General features: G+C 41.6%; 2 non-coding genes across 2 annotated transcripts; one reads left to right on the forward strand and one right to left on the reverse strand.

The window, feature by feature from the left end:
• Positions 1–3,424: 3,424 nt before the first annotated feature.
• TRNAR-ACG (transfer RNA arginine (anticodon ACG)) lies at positions 3,425–3,497 on the forward strand. The gene has a single exon. It is a non-coding gene; the product is annotated as a tRNA-Arg (tRNA).
• A 10,010-nt stretch (positions 3,498–13,507) lies between these two features.
• Positions 13,508–13,614, reverse strand: TRNAL-UAA (transfer RNA leucine (anticodon UAA)). Its single transcript has 2 exons — positions 13,577–13,614; positions 13,508–13,553 (listed from the first exon to the last, which is right to left on the reverse strand). It is a non-coding gene; the product is annotated as a tRNA-Leu (tRNA).
• Between the last annotated feature and the right edge of the window lie 210 nt (positions 13,615–13,824).

Genomic DNA, 13,824 nt, shown 5'->3' on the forward strand with positions numbered 1-13,824 from the left:
CTCATCCCTCCTGACAACATGTCCAAAGTATGTAAGGCACAGCCTCGCCATCCTTGCCTCTAAGGAGCATTCTGGCTTTACTTCTTCTAAGACAGATTTGTTCATTCTTTTGGCAGTCCATGTTATATTCAATTTTCTTCGCCAGTACCAAAATTCAAAGGCTTCAATTCTGCTTCCTTCTTCCGTATTCCTTGTCCAGCTTTCACATGCATATGATGCAATTGGAAATACCATGGCTTGGATCCGGTGCACCTTAGTCTTCAAGGTGACATCTTGCTCTTCGACACTTTAAAGAGGTCCTATGCAGAAGATTTGCCAAATGCAGTGCATCTCTTGATTTCTTGACTGCTGCTTCCATGGCTGTTGATCGTGGATTCAAGTAAAATGAAATCCTTGACAACTTCAATCTTTTCTCCATTTATCATGATATTGCTGATTGGTCCAGTTGTGAGGATTTTTGTTTTCTTCACGTTTATATTTTTCTTTATGTTTATGTACAGGAAATAGAGGAATAAATTAAAAGATTGTGTGAGGATACAACGAGACAAATCCACAAGACAATTGGCTTGGACTTTTTAAAAAAGACAATGTCAAAACAAAGCAAAAACAACAAAAATGATACAATTCTTGTCTAGGTTAAAAGAGATTGAGGAAACAATGAAATAAATGAATGGCCTTTGACTGGATCCTGTTTAAAAACAGTTCTGAAACACGTTTTGTTGTTGTTATTAGTTACTATCCATTATTATTACATCTTTATTAAAATAAAAAATAGTATGGAATAGATGATATATGGTAAGATAGAGTACATTGTAAAGAACCTATGGACATCTGTAGTTGTGGTTGACTGGTTAAGATGAAGGACTAGAATTTCATTGGGATCACCCTTTGCAACTAGGAGCATTAACTTTTATGTCTTCATCTCCATCTCTGCCCACTAATTACCATATTATAGTGCAAGCTACTTTTTTAGGTATTAAACTTTCCCTTGGATCTTTTACAAGTTACCTAACAATGGATTTCTCATTGCCCTGGAAGAAATTGTTTTGGATGACTAAACTAAGTCAAGGGAACTCATAGAACCTTGTTTTGTTTCAATTCTGAGGCTTCTTGGGTTCAAATTCCCATTGACTGAAAAAAATCAAGCTAAAAGAAGGTCTTTACATAGTTGCATTTAGAACGACACAGTAATCCCACCACTTCCTTTTCTACAGCCATAACGGATGCAGCACTTGATTTAGGTCGCGATGTCACCTAAATCAAGATCCTGAGAAGACAGCTGCCTATTCAAATGACTGGAAGAAATCCATATTTGTATCCATTCCAAAGAAAGGTGATCCAAGAGATTGCAGAAATTATCAAACAATATCATCACTATCACACAAAAGTAAAGTTTTGCTGAAAATCTTTCAAAAGTGGTTGCAACAGTGCATCAACAGGAAACTTCCATAAATTCAAGCCAGCTTCAGAAGTTTTTTTTTTTTTTTTTTCAGAAGAGGTATGGAACAAGGGATATCATGGCTGATGTCACATGGATCATGGCTGAAACCAGACAATACCAGAAAGATGTTTACCTGTTATTTTTTTTTAATTCTTGCAAATAGATGTTTATCTTTATTTAATTTCTATCAAGCATTTGGGATAATATTTAAATGATTAGCCTGATCAATCGTAACGCTATGCTGGAAGAAACAGATTTGATGGTGCCTTCTAAAATATATATTCGCCTCACATTCTTAGCTTCCACCCAAATCCTTGCCGATGTAAATATTTTGTGGCCTTTCTCTAGAAACCAAAATTCCTGCATCTGGTGTAAATAGATAACTCCTGTGCAGGAACTCAGGTGGTGGAGAGAAGAGCACTAAAGGTTCTTGCTAATTTCAAAAAGTCAACATATGAATCAAAAGAAGTTCCAAGGTCCTAGTGCCACCTCACATAAAGAGGTGGGGCAAATTAAGGCAATGTTCCCAGGCCACATCAGAGAGAGAGGATGAAAAAATTCTAGGGAGCTTGAGGGTAAATGAAGCCATATGGTAAAAGTGTTAACAAAGGACATGCTAGATTAGTCTAAACTTTTAAAGGGCACCACAGTGCTTTTTCTAAGCTAAATCTGAGTTAATGGCAAGAGTCATCCTATTAAAGCAAAGGATGGAATTTGTCTAAACTATTTTTGCAATGGGTAACATTAACCAGGTCTCATGGGTGTGACTGACATTAATTATCATTCTGTATTGTAGCTGAGCTCCCCAGAATTCAGGATGAGTGGGAAATAACAGAGTCAGATGGTACAGTTGCACTGGATGGTCCAGCTCAGTCCCCAGCCTGAAGAATCAGCAAATACTCTTCCCCAATCAAAGCCTGAGACTCTGATGTAAAACGTTATCCAGCTGGGCATCTTTTCTTTTCAATAAACAATTCACCATTTGAGGAAGTATTGGATTCAGAGTATTATCAATGCGTGTTTTTTGGTATCCCCAAGGGCTACCATGTTTTTTTGACTATGCAAAGGTGTTCGACTCAGTCAATCATAACAAATTATCAATAACATTGCAAGGAATGGGAATTCCAGAACACTGAATTGTGCTCGTGAGGAGCCTGTGCTTAGACCAAGAGACCGTTCTTAGAACAGAACAAGGGGATATTGCGTGGTTTAAAGTCAGGAAAGGTATGTGTCAGGGTTGTGTTCTTTCACCATACTTATTCAATCTGTATGCTGAGCAAATAATCCAAGAAGCTGGACTATATGAAGAAGAATGTGGCGGCACGATTGGAGGAAGACTCTTTAACAGTCTGTCCTATACAGATGACACAATCTTCCTTGCTCAAAGTGAAGAGAACTTGAGACACTTACTGACGAAGATCAAACACTACAGCCTTCAGTGTGGATTTCACTTCAACATAAAGAAAACAACAATCCTCACACCTGGACTCAGGTGCGCCCCACCCACGACAAGGTATTTTCAATCACCTCATATGCATTTTTTTTCATATGCATGTGAAAGCTAGACACTGAATAAGGAAGATGGAAGAAGAATCAATGCCTTTGATTTTGGTGTTGATGAAGAATATTGAATATACCTCAGACTGCCAGAAGAACGAACTAATCTGTTTGGAGCAAGTAGAGCCAGAATGCTCATTGGAAAGGAGGATGGCAACACTTCATCTAACATACTTTGGACATGCTATCAGGAGGGCCCAGTCCCTGGAGAAGAGCATCATGCTTCGTAGAGTAGAGGGTCAGAGAAAAAGAGGAAGACCCTCAATGAGACACGTTGAGCAGTGACTACAACAATGGGCTCAAGCATAACGACTGTGAGGATGGCGCAGGACAGAGCAGTGCTTCGTTTTCCTGTACATAGGGTACCTATGAATCAGAACCCACTCAAGGGCGCCTAGAATTTACTACGGTGCTACTTCTCAGTTTGGGCCAGTGGCGCAATGGATAACGCGTCTGACTACGGATCAGAAGAATCCAGGTTCGAATCCTGGCTGGCTTATTACCCTTCTCTAATTTTGAAGTTCCACAAAAAAAAAAAAGTTACTGTGGAAATATTAGGTTCTGAGAAATAACTCCACCAGGAATTTCATTCTCTCACTGGCAAGTATTTGTTCTGCATCTACCGAGTACAAAGTACAGTGAGGAATGAAAGACATCAGAGAGACTATTAGTGCTACCTTTTGTTCTCATTTCTCTCTCATTCGAACTAAATACAAAGGAGGTGTTGCTGCCTCTTACACTCTTCTGTAGGTGTTTTTGTGTCATTTGTTTGACTGATTGATTTAATTATGAAGAAATAACACTGTCTTAGGCTGGGTTCTCTAGAGGAGCAAACCAGTGAAGAGTGCATGTACACATATAAGTATGTATCCAGTTGCCACTGAGTCTGTTCCAACTCGGACCACAGAATAGAACAGGCACATAGGATTTGCAAGAAGCAGCTGGTGGATTCTAACTGCCTGTGGTTACCAAACAGAAGATTTAAACACTGCAGCACCAGGGCCTCCTAATTAAGCAGTCCTTTTTAAAATCCTTCTTGAGTCATCCCAACTGGAACATGTTCTCTCCTGTTGAGACCCTGACTGACAGAAACCCAGATAGAGATGATGACGCCATTACGAGTGGCTGGAAATAGTTCAGAGGAGGGGTGGCTCACAGAGAATATTATCAATGTTTTGAATATTGGGCAAAAACATGAAAGTAGACATATACTATTTTATAATAGTTTTAAAAATACAGAAGGATCACTGGGTCTTTAGGCTGCTTTTTAAGGAGGAGATGAAGGCCTGGTAGCAAACAGGAATTGCTTGTGATACTCAAATTCTCTCTCAAAAAGATGATTCTGAAGGATCAAAGACTCAAGGCTGTATTTATTCTGTTCCAGAGAGAAAGGGATATGGTTTTACCTCTTTTTGCCATTTGAGGAAAATGATGAGCTTTTTTATAACATAGAAAATATTGCATTTACCTTTTTGTGTGCCTTCTCCTCATGAATCTTTAAGAATGTACTTTCGTTGCTGTTGCATGCCCTTGAGTGGATTCCAATTCATAGCAACCCTACAGGACGGAGTAGAATCGCCTAACGGGTTTTCCTAACCTGTAATTTTTAGTGGAGCAGATCTTCTACTCTTTTCTCTGGCAGGCCTGCTAGTGAAACATGATTCCTGTGGTCAGGGAGGCTAAGAGTTCATTAGATAAAATTTTGATCATAAAAACAACAATTATAACATAGTTTCTTTAAGTCTGCAGATGGCTATTTTAGCCAGGACACTTTAACTTGCAATTGATTTAAATGAACTACAAATTATTTTATCAGAAACAACCACTTGTTAGCTCCCTTATATTGGCTTAGGTTGACACTAATTGTGCATTGGTAGCTTTTAGGAGGTTTCTTACGGTTGAATTTCCTGTATTATTAACAATTCAGCTGCTTTATTTACGTTTTTCCTGAGCAGCTTTCATTTTAAATTCTCTATTTTTGTTAGTAGGGAGTTCCCCTATTCTGAGAAGGTAAGCATAATAAGGGCTCTGATTCTTAGAGATTTGGCTTTAAGGAAACCCAAATAACCCGTTGCCCTCTAGTCTGACTCATAGCAACCCTACAAGACAGGATAGAACTACCCTGTATGGTTTCTGAAGCTGTAATTTCTGCATTTTTCTCCTGCGGAGGAGTGCCTGGAGGGTTCAAACCCTACCTTTTGGTGCTTTACCAGTTTTCTAGGAAAAATAACTCTTCAAGGCACCTAACCAAGGGGAAAAGTAAGCAGCCAAGGTGGCAGTAACATTGCAACTCACTACCCCTGGTTTAAGAGGCCGGTGCTCTAAGCCTTGAAAAACCCAGCCTTAAAAAAAAATCTAACCCTTTGAGGTCAAGTCAGTTCCAACTCATAGCAACCCTATAGCTTTAAAAAAAAAAAAAAAAGCTTTAGGAGGCAGCTATTACCCTCCTTGTCCTGAAGCTGAGGACTGACACAGTCAAACACTGGCTTTTTAGTTTTATTTGGTTCCTAGAAAACTTGACGCTCCACCCTCATTCCTTCTCTGGTTTTCTGGGATGTTTTCAAACAAGTTCCACACTGTCTGCAAGTTTTAACATCTCCTTCAAGGACTTTTGTCAGAAGAAGTACAGGGCTCCTAATATGCATCCTGAGAGTCTGCTACTTTTGCTCCAATCCAGTGTAGTCGAGACTGGGGTTCTACACGTCGACAAGAAATGGTGATAACCGCCTGTTGGTTGTCAAGATAGGGAGTTTGGGGTGAGGTCTTCGGTGCCCTCTTGATTTTACTTAGAGACAGGCCCTCCGCTCTGCAGTACTTTTCTCAGGGGTTGGAGCCCAGGTATTCCGAACTTCAGTTCTTAGAGCCTTGAGGGAAAACACGCGAACTCTGTCTCATTTTCCCTGATACCAGAAACCAGAAGTGCCGGACTGAGGGGGGAGACTAGGGGTGCAGCAGTCTGGAAGGGTGAGCTGCGGTGACCTCCTGGGAACAGAAGCCTAATCCAGAGGCTTCTCCTGTTGTGCCCTGGTCTTTGAGGCTGAAAGATTATTTCCAGCCTGGATCCAGGTCTGAAATCCTGGGGCTGTGTTTCTTATTTTCCACCGGGTGGCGTCGAAATCCAAGCGCGCTGTGGCAAAGAAACCAGAAAATTGTTAAAAGGTAAATCCCGTTATCATTGGAGCTTTGAGGGGCGCTTCAAAATAGCTATTCGGGGACTCGGTATAGAAAAACAGCAACCATAACGTAAGGAGAGTGGAATAAAAACCAAACTCAACCGTGGATCCTAAACCTCCTGTTCCACGTCAGGGGCCCTACCCTACAGGCCATCCGAAAAGGAGCAAGAACTGTTTTCCTCGCTACGTTCATACCCAGAAAAACCCAGTGCCATCGAGTTGATTCCGACTCCTTGCGACCCTATAGGACAGAATAGAACTGCCCCACAGAGTTTCCAAGGAGCGCCTGGAGGATTCGAACTGCCCACTCTTTGGGTAGCAGCTGTAGCACTTAACCACTACAAAACGAAACCCAGTGCCATCGAGTCGGTTCCGACTCCTAGTGACCGTATAGGACAGAGTGGAACTGGCTCATAGAGTTTCCAAGGAGCTCCTGGCAGATCAAACTGCTGACCCTTTGGTTAGCAACCCTAGCACTAAACCACTGCGTCACCAGGGTTTCCACTCCCTAGTTCCCACCCACTGCCCTAGAGTGCATTCAGACTCAGAGTCGCTAGTGAGGAGGTGGGAAATCCAGGCTCTGTGCATCTGTTCCATCTGGGGATACAGCTCTCTCGGTTTCCAGAAAAGAGGCTGCAAAATCTGCTGTTTAAGATCATGGCAGTCAGTCAGCTCTTCAAAAGGTCTCAAAAGCAAAAAACCAAAACTGTTACCATGGAGTCCATTCTGACTCATAGAGATGTTGTAGGAGGGAGTAAAATTGCCCTATATGGTTTAAAAGGAGTAGCCTGTGGTTTCCAGCTGTTGAATTTCCAACCTTTCGGATTAGCAGCCATACCTCTCAACTGCTGCACCAGCAGGGCTACCAAAAGCCTTTGTATCATAAGAAAAGCAATCACACACTCCCCCTCTTCACGCTTTAGGTCAAAAAAAAAAAAAAAAAAAAAAAAAGGACAGGCAAAATAATGTCCCATGTGACCTGGAGTTCATAAATGCAAAGGATGGGAAAACAAAACAAAACAAGAAGTGAGCATATTAATGCAGCTGAGAGTGAGGAGAATGAGGGAGTGAGGGGTGATTTTTGTCACTGCTCTCCAGCAGCCAGTTTACTGAGCTTTTTAGGATTTGGGGAATCAATTAAATCAGGATTCAGAAAATATAGGACCTGGCCTGGCCCGTTGTTTACGTGACAATAAACCAGATACTTAATTGTCCCAAACTTTTCTGTATTGTTATTTATTTCCACCTCTTGTACAAAAGGAAATCTTTGCCTGATTGGAATTTCTTGTAATGAGTGTTTGCAGAGCAAATATTGCACTGATTTCCAAATCTAGGACTGTATTCAAAAGAGGAAATTGAAAATGCAAGAACTTTCATGTTCATGTCAAAGACTTTCTTGTTGTGGTCGGCCCAGTCCTTGAAGCTCCTGTCCACAACTGGTCAGGAAGGGAAGGATGAGCAGTGGACTTGGGTATATCTAGGTTGTAGCAGTATATTGACAGGAAGTGCCAGAAATTCAAGCTGGATTTGGAAGAGCATGTGTAACAACGGATATCGTTCCTGATGTCAGATGAATCTTGGCTAAAAGCAGAGCACGCCAGAAAAATGTTTACCTGTATTTTATTGACTATGTAAAGGCATTCAACTGTGTGGATCATAACAAATGACAGGTAACAATTCGAAGAATGGGAATTCCAGAACACTTAATTTTGCTCATGCAGAACCTGTACATAGACCAAAAGGTAGTCTTTGAAACCTAACAAGGGGATACTGCATGGTTTAAAATCAGGAAATGTACCCGTCAGCACGGTATCCTTTCAACATATTTATTCAATCTGTATGCTCAGTAAATAATTGGAGAAGTGGACTCTTCTAAGAATAACGTGACATCAGAAATAGAGGAAGACTCATGGTAGACAATCACACAAGGCTGGAAATCGTGGCGTAGCCAAGCTGACACACACATTTTTGTGGGACTCAGTTCAATCCTTGCCAACCCATTGAAAACCTACAATGTGCACATGGCAGAACCTTGCTTGCTGAAAATGAAGAGAATTTGATGCACTTACTGATAAAGACCAAAGACTACAGCCTGCAGTATGGATTACACTTCCACATAAAGAAAACAAAAATCTTCACAACTGGACCAATAAACAACATTATGATAAATAGAAAACATATTGAAATTGTCAAGAAGTTTATTTTACTTGCATTTACAATCAATGCACGTGGAAACAGAGGTCAAAAAATAAATTGACGTATTGCATTGGGCAAATCTGCTGCAAAAAAAACCCCTCTTTAAAGTGTTCAAAAGCAAAGATAGCACTTTGAGAACTAAGGTGCGTCTGACCCAAGCCATAACATTTTCAGTCATCTCATATGCATGGAAAATGTAAACAATGAAAAAGGAAGATCAAAGAAGAATTGATGCTTTGAATTGAGGTATTGGAGAAGAATATTGAATATACCTCAGACCGCCAGAAGAAAGAACAAATTTGTCTTGGAAGAAGTACAGCCAAAATGCTCCTTGGAAGAGAGGTTGGTGAGAATTCATCTCACATGCTTTGGACATGTAATAGGAGGGGCCAGTCCCTGGAGAAGGACATCATGTAGAGGGTCAGCACAAAAGGCAAAGACCCTCAAAGAGATGGACTGACACAGTGGCTGCAACAATGATTGTGAGGATGGCGCAGGAATGGAGACTGTTCTTTTCTGTTGTACATGGGGTTGCTATGTCAGAATCAACTCAACAGCATATAACAACAACAGCAGTAGTATTAATCAGTATTCCAGCAGGAAGCAAGTCACACATTCAAAGAGTGTATTGAGGGGAGATCATTGAAAGGCCTCTTTATAGAGTTAAGGAAACTAATAAGATGTGAGGAAACCCTGAGGGATGAGAACACTGGGAGTCTTAGCATTCCTAGGCATAAAGGGGCGGGGGAAGGAGTGGAGCTGCCAGAACCTGGCAAGAGCTCTCGCCATGGCAGAGGAGTCACCCATCAGGAGCTGTGCCCATGGGAGAAACACAGCCTCGAAGGGAATGAGTGGAAGAAATACTTGCATCTACCTCTCTCTCTTCCTGCCACCTGATCTCTTGCTAGTGCTTCCCATTGGAATTCTGAATCCAACCAGAAGCCAGGGACCAAGAAAGCCCAAGTAAAGCAGCCTTCCAAGGTAAAGAGAAGAGCAGAAAATGGACCTGGATGGGCAAATGGAGAATAAATCAGCACACTGGGGTTGTAATTTGTGTGACCCCTTCCTACTTTTGGTTGGGCATGAATTTCTATTCTATATAAACCTTGGATAATAAGGTAAATCGGAACTTGAGCAGCTTATAGGAAATATTTACCTCTAGACATTTTTTGTTAGGGGCATAGCCATTGTAAGAAGGATTACAAATATATTTGCCATAAACTTTCACGAAGTTAGGATGCAGCCATCAAATACAGATTCCTCCCAACAGATGCACACTAGTGAGACTAGTATGCGGAATGCATCTCTTCTGTCCAGTAAGGCTGAAGAGGCACCTGTTTCTGGGGAGAATGTGGTAAAAGTCTGTCTTCAAGCTATAACTTGGTTTATGCCAAGCAGCCAGGCGAGGATGCAGTTATATTTCTTGGTTGTACTGTTTCTACTGAAGGGCAACATAGTCTGTTTCTCTTGGGGAGTCTGGGAGCTTCAGAACAGTATTTTGTAAACCTCTTTCTACTTATACTCTGTCTTGGTTATCTAGTGCTGCTATAACAGAAATTCCACAAGTGGATGGCTTTAACAAAGGGAAGTTATTCTCCCATAGTAGGCTAGAAGTCTGAATTCAGGGCACCAAATGTAGTGGAAAGCCCTCTCTCTCTGTCTCAGCTCTGGAGGAAGGTTCTTGTCATCAATCTTCCCTTGGTCTAGGAACTTCTCTGCACAGGAACTCCCAGGTTCAGAAAATGAGCTCTGTTTGTGGTGTTGCTTTTTTGGTGGTATGAAGCCTCCCACTCTCTGTTCACTTCCCTTACCTTTTATCTCTTGTAAGATAAAAGGTGATGTGGGCCACACCCCAGGGAAACTCCCTATAAAATGGATCAGGGATGTGACCTGAGTAAGGGTGCTACATCCCACTTTAATCCTCTTTAACATAAGCTAATCTGTTTTTTTTGGGGGGGGGTAATCTGGTCTCATTAACCACAGGCAGAGATTAAGATTTACAATGCTTTCAGAAGTTACGCCAAATGGAGGAGAACCACACAATACTGGGAATCATGGCATAACCAAGTTGACACATAATTTGGGGTGCACTATTCAATCCATGACATACTCCTATAATGAATTCTCTTTGTAAAATGCATAATAATGATCTATATTCTGATGTCGTAATGTTTCTCTGATACCAAACCAAAAAAAAAAAAAAAAAAAAACCAATTGCCGTCAATCAATTGCAACTCATCATGACCCCACCTGTTGCAGAGTAGAACTGAGCTCCACGGAGTTTTCAAGCCTACGACGTTTCGGAAGCAGATCAGCTTTTCTGAGGTGACTCTGGGTGTGTTTGAGCCTCTAACTTTTCAGTTAGCAGCTAAGTGTTTAACCATTTGCACCACCAAGGACTCATTTCTCTAATACTGATGGTCAGCAAAGTTGTCGACTAGAGAATATCAGTTACTGGTTCACAAAACTGTAAACTTGCAGCAGAATATAATTAAATGCACTACTGTGTTCATTAAGGAACTCTTTCTACAAATTAAAAATAAATAAATCATCAATCAATCGATCAATAGAAGTAAACCAAATGCTTAGTAATAGAATTGATTTACATTCTCGCACAACCTGTGTATATCAAAATGGTGCTGACTGGTAGCAAACACATGATCTGCAGATCACATTTTCAGTGGCTGTGCTCTACATCAGATTCTATGGAGATACCATCATAGGCATTTACTTCAAAATGGCAAGTACACACTGACAGTGATCAAACACATTGGTATGACCTTGAATGCATAGGTAGCGAGCTGGTTCTGTTGGACTAAGTGGTAGTACACAAAGCGAAGAAAGTTCCCAGTTTTGTAATCGAGTAGTTCCTTTTGAAGGCAGGTATCTGACAAACAAGGCTCAACTAGAATTCATAATATCTCTGCTTAAACCTAAAGAAAGCTCAATGTGGTCATAATTGTTACAGACAGCCCTTTCAACTCCCTAACAGGTAATGGAAGAAGCACTTTTGCCTCCTCGTTTCTAGGAGGGGAAGGAGGCAGCGGTAGAAGCTGAGAAGGTATAGATTCATTTCTAGCTAGGCATAAATAACTTTAGCTAGGTTCAAAGAGGCTGGAAGGAACTCCCAAGAATGCCAAAGATTCCATAAAGCAGCCATGCAATTTCGCTTCCAGGAAGAGGCGGAACACAAGAGCATATTGGCCTTGTGGGAAGTCTGCAGATAGTCTTTTTCACCTTCGTAGTCGTCCGGTCAGCACTGGGTTGTTGGGTTAGTACTGGGTAGGTAAAGAAACATATTACAGCACACCACAGGGCAGAAAGAAGGCTAATAGAGCTTCCAGTGCAGCACAATTCAGTGGGTAGTGTGCTTAGTTCTCTGCTTTCCATAGAGCTCGAAGCCCTAGATTCATACTCCAAAACCACTCTAAGTCATACTTCTCCATAAATGGAATGTTGTCCAGAATAGAGAGAAATTGTTAGCCTGAGAAGCCTGGAGTTGGTTCCAAAACAAGCAGGTCTGGATCCTTTCCCTTCCCCTAATGTCAAATATGAATACAAGCTCTCAGTCTTGTTTGAAATTTGAGCTCCATTATTTGAATTTCTTTTCTTTCTCTTTTATAGTGTTAATTTATGATATTATACTTTAGTCATGATTATCGTTACAGAACTATGGTTGCATTGGAAATTGCCCGAAAAACCAGGGACAAAAAACGGTAACATTGGTTTGTTCAAAATCTGTAATTTGACAGCCTCGTGGGGGTGGGGTGGGGGGAATAGCTCATTTGGGATCCACTCAGCTAGGGTGGGTTGAAAGCTGAGGCTAGAATCATCTGAATGGTTGTTCATTCATCAGTCTGTTTGAGGCACCACCTGAGTCTTTCTGAGGTCTGAACAAAGGGTTTACAATCATGCCCTTAGCTTCATCTTTAGACCCTGCTTTCCTGAACAATGCCTTGGGTCTGATGTTTTCCCAGAAGGCTTTTTGTTAATTGAAGCATTGTTTGTCATCTGGAGTGGCTGAAACTGAGACAGTTTTATTTTTTAATAACCAGCAAGTCATGGTTCCTTTAAAATTAATGATTCTTTCTTTAGTTTATGTCTCTGTCTCATAGGCACACACTCTTCCTACTGTAGGCAGCTAGAAAATGCCAGGGGTCACCTTCAACACATTGCCTGGAAATATCCTTAGCTAAATCATCCAGTGCCTTAGGTATAGTTTTTACTTTCTGCATTACCACAGTGACAGTATTGCTAACCTTTCTGTCAGTAGATAACAAGGGCCCCCTTTCCTTCTACTTCTAATATTTTCCTCATTCTCCTGACTAGGCAGCAGATAAAAACAGTCTTCCTGTTTTGGGGACCTTTCACTAACAGTCTCCTGAAGGTCTTGCCAGTTTCCACTTGCTGCCTAGTCCCAAAGCCACATGCCTTGGGGTGTGTTACAGCAGAATCTCATTTTCAGGTAAAGATATATAGATATAAATCTGAATTAGTTTGTGCTCGTTATGGATTTACTGACTTTCAGCCCCAAACCATCCTTTTACCTGCTTTGTGAAAATATATCTGGGTCTTTAAAAATATTTTTCCTTTGCTTCCTAGTACTGAGGATTTACCTGGAGAGACTGCAAGACGAAGAGGTTTTTGCTCCTTGGTGTCCAGGAGATGCTTGGCCTGCGGCTTCCCCAGTGCTCTTGCCCCATGCATGGCTTTCTCCTGAATCAGAAGGTCTAAATTTCGTCTGAATGGCTCTGGAAACTTTCCAGAATTCTCTAGTTCAGGACTTTTTATTTGTCGACTGTTTGGTTTGAGTTGCGAGAGATGCCTCTTTCTCTGCTGCGCTTGGCTATGGGATTGGTACAGGTGAGCTGGGACGTTGGCAAGAGTATTCAGGGCTGGGCATCTTTGAGGCAGAAAGGGTTGCACTATGGACACTGGGAAGAGAATGAAGGTCCAGAAACGGAGAGCGATGTTCCAGTACTTGGGGGCCCCCAAAACCGGGCGACGCCGAAAGGGCGAGCTGGTGTGATCTCAAAAGCAGGAGGAGAGTTAAGGCGGCCAAGACCTAGAAGAAACCTTAGGTGTTGAGGGCCTGAAGGGTAAACTTTGAACAGACCCTGACCCTAACAAAAGAAAGTCGTGTCAGAAGTGGGATTCGAACCCACGGCTCCACTTGGAGACCAGAAGCCCCAAATGCGTGAAGGGATACCTTAAGTCTGGTGCCTTAGACCACTCGGCCATCCGGACACTGCGTGTAGCATTTACGCATGATGACAACCGTACGTTATGAAGGCTGTTTCCTTCAAGAAACAGGTAAAAGATTACTTCTAAAAACAGAAAAGCAGGAAAGAACACGTTTTACAGGGAACCTGAAACTTGCGTTGGACAACAGATTTAACGCAGTTCTAAAGACTGGCGTCTACGCCACCCACCCCACAGGCCGTTTTCCCACTGTTC

Source organism: Elephas maximus, chromosome 1, assembly GCF_024166365.1.
Source record: "Elephas maximus indicus isolate mEleMax1 chromosome 1, mEleMax1 primary haplotype, whole genome shotgun sequence".
NCBI classification, from domain to species: domain Eukaryota; kingdom Metazoa; phylum Chordata; class Mammalia; order Proboscidea; family Elephantidae; genus Elephas; species Elephas maximus.